The 6338-nt window shown below is 42.4% G+C and overlaps 1 pseudogene; it reads right to left on the bottom strand.

Annotated features, from left to right (window-relative positions):
- Positions 1-2944: 2944 nt before the first annotated feature.
- On the bottom strand, positions 2945-3243 carry LOC125390756 (signal peptidase complex subunit 1 pseudogene; annotated as a pseudogene).
- Positions 3244-6338: the final 3095 nt, after the last annotated feature.

Raw genomic sequence — 6338 nt, 5'->3', positions numbered from 1 at the left:
AGAAAAGGCGAGATGATGTTCAATGTCCTTCTATATACGTGTTGCTTTTATTGGTTGATGAGTAAAGCTGATTTGGTCAATGGCTTGTCAGAATATAGCCAGGCTGAAAGAGGTATACAGAGAGAGTAGGTAGAGTCAAGGAGACACCATGTAGCTGCTGAAGAAGCAAGACATGTTAATGGTGATACACAAATCAATAAAAATGGGTTAATTTAAGACATAAGAGCTAGGAATACACTTGAGCCACTGGCCAAGCAATGTTTTAGTTAATATAGTTTAATGTGTGATTATTTGCATGTAGTCAGCTTGGAAATGAACAAGCAATCTCTGTTTATACCTGGCCCTCCAGGTAATGTCAGGCGTGAACTTTTCTCATGGTATGGGTCTCAAGCTGGACCAGTCATTGGTTGGTCAGTCTTGCAAATTCTATACCACCTTTACCCCAGCCCGTCTTGTAGGCAGGATAAGTTGTGGACTGAAGGTTTTTTGGCTGGGTTAGTGTCTCCATCCCTCCACTGGAAGACATGCCTGCTTACAGGAGAGGAGGGGAAGAGACTGAATTCTTAAAGAGATTTTAGGTTTTAATAGAGACCAGATTTTAACGTTTGAATTTGTAAAGACTTCAGGACTTAGTTCCTTAGAGGTAGGGCAGACAATAAAAGCAGAAGGGGGTTTGTTTTTCTTGTTATTTTTGTCTTGCTGGAGAGTAAACCCAGGGTCCTGTGCCTGCTAGGCAGATCCTCAACCGCTGAGGTCCCTATCCAACAAGAAAAGTTTATGCATGAGGAACTTGACCACATTTCTAGTTTGAGGTGAAGGAAAGCACAAGGATACAGAGGCTGTTGATAAAACAGGAAGGAGTTTGATTGAGAAAAAATAAGAGGAAGGAGACAAAATCTTGAATACACTTAAGGAAAGGCTTAAGCTGATCTAGAAAGACTATCATTTGAACAAAGAAAGACCTTCTCTTGCTCTGTGGGAGGAAGAAAAACAAGTTGGGCAAGCACCAAGGACACCAATGGCAGAGCTAGGGAAATCTGACTGACGGTCATTCTTTTCAATGTGACGTAGGACACAAGGGCACATGTGATGAGTAGGGCCTAATAGTGGTGATTGGCCTGGGGGAAAGCGAAGTTTTGAAGCAAAGAGAGGAGCAAGGAAAAGAATCAGTATCTTGCGAACATCTTGATAGGGAGGGTCAGGGACCCTGAACTAATGAAGTGATGGATTTGAGCTAAAGCGAGTCCATAGCACTACTGTGCACTTTGATTTGGGCGACACCAGGTTCAGAGTAAAAGAGAAAGAGAACAGTCTATAGGTATGTGGAGATTGAAGGAGCTGGGCAAAATAGCAATGTTATCAAGCTAAGTTAGGAAGATAGAAAAAATAGGGTGGGATTTAATAGGATCAAAAATGTATGTGGGATCAGAAGCAATAGGGCAAATGTAAGGAGAAGGCTTAGCAACAGCTGAAAAATAGTCACGTGTATCATAAAAACTGGTGAAGGTCAACGGCTTCATTTGTGTCTGAGCCTGACAAGGGCAGTCTGGGAGCATCTTGATCCCACTCTCATATCTCCACTGTCCACACCTAGGATGGGCTACTAAGCTTGTACACTCGCCTCGGGTCATCAACATTACAAAGTCATCACGGATAACAGAAGATTTGTATGAAGTTATATTTACAAATAAAAAGACTACTCGAGAACAAACAATCCTTAAGAATCTCACCAAGGCAAAAAGACACATTCTTAGAAAAGAGATATGATTAGTTGACGTTGATATCATATGGGAAATAATCACCTTTGAGATATAGTAACAATTACGGGTAGGTCATAGGAGATTTCTTGCCAGGTTATACTCAGTCACGCCATCGCACTATTGGAGCTTAGTCATGAGCTCCTAGTTATGTGGGCCTGGGCTGATAAAGTAACTCTGCAGAGTCTGTTTTATTGTGGAAATGACTTTCCCGTCAAGGCTACGGTATGGGCAGAGTGAGAAAATAAGTATGAAATGATGTAGAAGTTGTTGATCTCTCCAACCAGCATAGCCTTCCTTGGGACTAGCTTTTTGAAAAGGAGAGTTGGTTAAAATGATTCAGGTAAGCTCATTATTTTAAATAAAGTTCCACCAGTTCCTATCCTTGATAAGTAAAGAACACTGGAAGGTGGCTGAATCCAGGCAGGGTGACAAGAAATAACTGTGTCAGAAATAGTTCCTTTTAATGGCCCCTATGCTTTTTATTTTCCACCATGAGTTTTAACTAAAACCATTTGGGCTAGTCATGGTAGGGTATGCCTTTAACCCTCCAGAGCAGAAGGTAGGTAGAACTCTGTGAGTTCAAGGCCAGCCCTGTCTTCAGAGCAAGTTCTAGGACCCACCAGGGCTATGTAAACCGACCTTATCTCAAAAAACTAAATCAATCAATCAATCAAACAAACAAAAAACACCCACCACCACCAACAAAATCCACCATTACAATAGTTCAATGCTTCACATGGATCATGAAACTTTAATAGTTACAAATTAGACTATCAAGCCAGGTGTGGTAGCAGGTGCCTGCAATCCCAACAGTTTGCAAGGCTGAAGCAGGAGGATTTTGAGCTTGGAGACAGCCTGGTCTCGGTAGTGGGGACTATTGCAAAACTGTATTAAAAAGAAAAAAAAACTACTATTTCTGAGGTGTTTATTCATTTTGTACTACACCTAAAAGAAGCATTGCATACTTATATTCCTGCTATCTATAACAAGATTATAAAGAGATGGTATAAATAGTTATAAGTTAAAATACAGCTGGGTTAGAAATGAAGCAAGGACAGCTAGCTCTCTGCCCAGTTGTGCTGTGAGAACATAGGTGAGGTGGTTTAAGATCGTGTTTGGTTATGGAAGCAATTCAGCTCATCTTACAGGAAACAAAAGCAGATGCTGAATCGCCAAAGCTCCAGTCAATTACTTTTAGCATGTCTCCTAATTTTTCTGTCCCCTAATTTCTTGTCTTCTGTGCCTAAGGCTTGAACAGGTAAACACTTCAGGGAGTATCGGAGATAGATAGACCACAGAGGAAGTGTCAGCAAACACAGGAAAGCAAATCTGGCCATCACTATGTAGACAGTCTACCCAAACTGTTCAAACACATACCCTTAGATAAACCCAATTATTGCAGGGAAAAAAATGAATAATTTCCTGATAGCTTCTGCCCTTTGTATTCCATCTTGGTGGGCAACGAACTCAGATGTTCCAGCATATTTGGCAGAGATTGATAATGAAGCAGGGGTAGCCAATTCTTGAGTAAGGCTTGTGGGGTGCGACACCGAATGTATCCTGGCCTATGTTGCTCCTAAGCTTTTTTTTTTTAATCCAACCCCCAAATCACACAAAAGAATTGGGTGTGCTCTTCTCTCAGGTTATCAGATTCAGTATGTTCAGGGCAGAGTCCTGAAGGTTTTTTGGGCTCCCCACTGAACATAGCCCTCAGATACTGCTAAAATAACTACAGATCCAATACAGGAAGTTGTTCCATACATGGCCACCTTTCAAAGTATGGCCAGCATCTGCCCCACACCCATGCCGGAAGCCACTTTCCACCACGCAGTTGGGTAAGGGCTCTCTTTTCTTCCCCAGCCAGTTGCCAATATTGAGAGTCTCTGATGAGCGTAATCAATCTCTGGAGCTGGGCTAGCCAGTTAGCCGAGGCAGAAGGTTGAACCACAAGCCTTAGTGAGTGAGTTTTATCAATAATTAAATAAATTGTTTCTCAAATGATGGTGAGAGTAAAGCTGAAGGCAGACTGCACAAGGCAAGGGTTGGTAGTAGTAGTGGTTTGGAGTGTCTGCGCTAGGTACGGGAGAGTTCTAAGACACTGAGCCAAGGAGAGTGAACAGTCACATCGTTAGGGATATCAGCTCTCCTGAGTCATGGTGGAAGAGACAGCTTCTCCATCTTTTCACTACTGAGACACCACATTCATTAAGTTAGACCCAAGGAACACAAACACGGCCAAAGATGCTAGCGACTTGCTTTTCCAGCCTTTAAGGTTCAGATGGAGATTTGGTTCACCCTTGCACAAACTCCAGACTCCATCAGATGTTAAGACAAGAGCGAAGAATGAGTGAGAATCGAAGAATCTACCTTCCAATGATCTGGGAAACTCCATTTACCTTAAAAAAAAAATCCTTGTTGTTTTCCACAGAGGATCTTATGTAGCTCAGATTCTTGAACCTGTTACTTAGTTGAGTATTGACCTTGAATTTCTAATCCTCCTGCCCCTACCCTTCGGTACTGGGATTACAGCCACCACCCCCAGTTTGATGTGGGGCTGTGGATCAAACCCAGGGCACTAGACATAGTAGACAAGCAAACTACCAACTCAACTGTGTCTTCAGACCACTGTTGGGTTTGCTGAAGTATTTGGGACAGCAGTCCAACAAAAGTTAGAAGGAATAAAAAAGAGACAAATCTGTGTAAGCAACATCAAAAGCATGCATTACAAACAAAAGTTATACAAATCTAGGGGGTCATGACTTGGCCTCCCTAAATCTGAGGTTTTATTTTGGCCTCCCTTCATACTAGTAAACCATCTCCTCTCTGCATTCATCAGGGTCTCGGAGTACCCCTACTTGGTGCTTACTTGCTCCCAGACTGTGAATTTCTCCAGAGCAGAGGCTGATCATCTGTTTCTCCTTTAGCATCTATTAGCACATAGTAGATTCACAGCAATTACCAAATAGATGAAAAAGTAAAAAGAATTGGCTTGGCATGGAGCTGCATGATTATGATCCCAGCATTCAGGAGTCAAGAGAGGTAGAATCATGCATGAGTTTGAGGCCAACCTAAGCTACATTGCAAGTTGAGAACAGCATCGTATACACAGCTGTCTCAAAATAAAAAGCCCCAAACCTCAACAGATGGGAAAATCCCATCAACATACCAGGAAGTTTCCAGCTCGGTTGCAACTCTGCTTCCTGTGTTTGCTGTACTTTCTATGTCTGCAGCCACAGCCTCAAAGGACAAGGGAGCTGTATGATGCCCAAGCTCCTGGCAAGACTGTCCAAGTCCTCCAGCTGCAAGTGAGGGACACAGAGGAGAGCATGCGTCTTTATAATTGGCATGAAAAACATCTCCCAGATGCTGAGTTGGGTTGTAAGTACCATCTGTCCTGCCACAGAGGATTAGAGGGAAGAACACCTTTGTCTGAATCCAGGGACAGTGCTGACATCAAGATGAGCTGTTAGTATTAACTTGTCTGCACTCCCCCTGACTAATTGCCTTCCACAGAACCTGCCTAGGGCTTCTAGTTGGAAATCAGGCGGCTGGTGCCATGGCAGGTCTCAAATTCCCATGTGTTTGGTTACATTCATTAGAGAGAGTTCTGGAAAGGATGAGAATTAAACATCTTGGAGCTTATCCTGGGAGGTTTTCAGTTGGTATACTCTACTATTTGATGCATGAAGAAATGATGGACTTCATTCTGACCTTGGGTTCTTTCAAAAATTCCCCCTCATGACTTTTATTCCATCCACAATGACCGGGTCTTGATGCCAGACACAAGGGACACAAAGGGAGATGTGACATTATTTCAGGAGTCTGGATAGTCATTCACTGTCTGGGGTGGGGAAGGAGCAAGAAGCGAGGCCTGTCAAGCAAAATACAATAAAATGTGGCAACCAGCAGAATAGAGGTTCAGGAGTTTGTGGGTCTGCAGGGGAGGGGGAAGTAAAAGTCCTCAGGGATGCTTAGTGGTGGTTAAATCTGTGCTTTGTCCTGCTGTCATGGATCCCCAACCCCATCATAATGTTCTCCAAAGAAGTCTGTCAGGACTTACCCAGCTGGGTCACAGCATCTTACTGCCCTCGGTGATATATACAAAAGATACAAAAGACAATACATGGCCAAAAATAAAAAAAATCAAAGGGGTCTCCCCATGAAAGCATGTGTTAGGTTGCTAAGAGAAAGAGGATTGGTGTCCCCACTGAAGTCATAAAATGGACCAAATCCTGACTTCAGAGACCCATCATAAAGTATTTGGGAAGCAGACATTTCCTGTGTCCCAGAAGGGGGAATAATGGAACTAGAAGGGGGACAGAAAAATCAGCACACAAGATATGTGTGTACATACAGAAATGCCTGTGCACATTGTGTGTACACAGCCATGTTCATGGGAGGAAGGAGTAAGGGAGGAGAGAGAGAATTCCCATATTTAATTACAGGCTAAATGATTTCTAGAACTCTTTGTGTTTTGACAAACGTAAACTCTTTTAAAATATTTTCTTTGTAAAAATTAATTTACCACAAAATAATAGGTTTCATTATGACATTTTATTCATATATACTATTATACAT

Source organism: Myodes glareolus, chromosome 16 (assembly GCF_982192425.1).
Source record: "Myodes glareolus chromosome 16, mMyoGla1.1, whole genome shotgun sequence".
Lineage (NCBI taxonomy): Eukaryota > Metazoa > Chordata > Mammalia > Rodentia > Cricetidae > Myodes > Myodes glareolus.
This window is presented reverse-complemented; position numbering and strand designations above follow the sequence as displayed.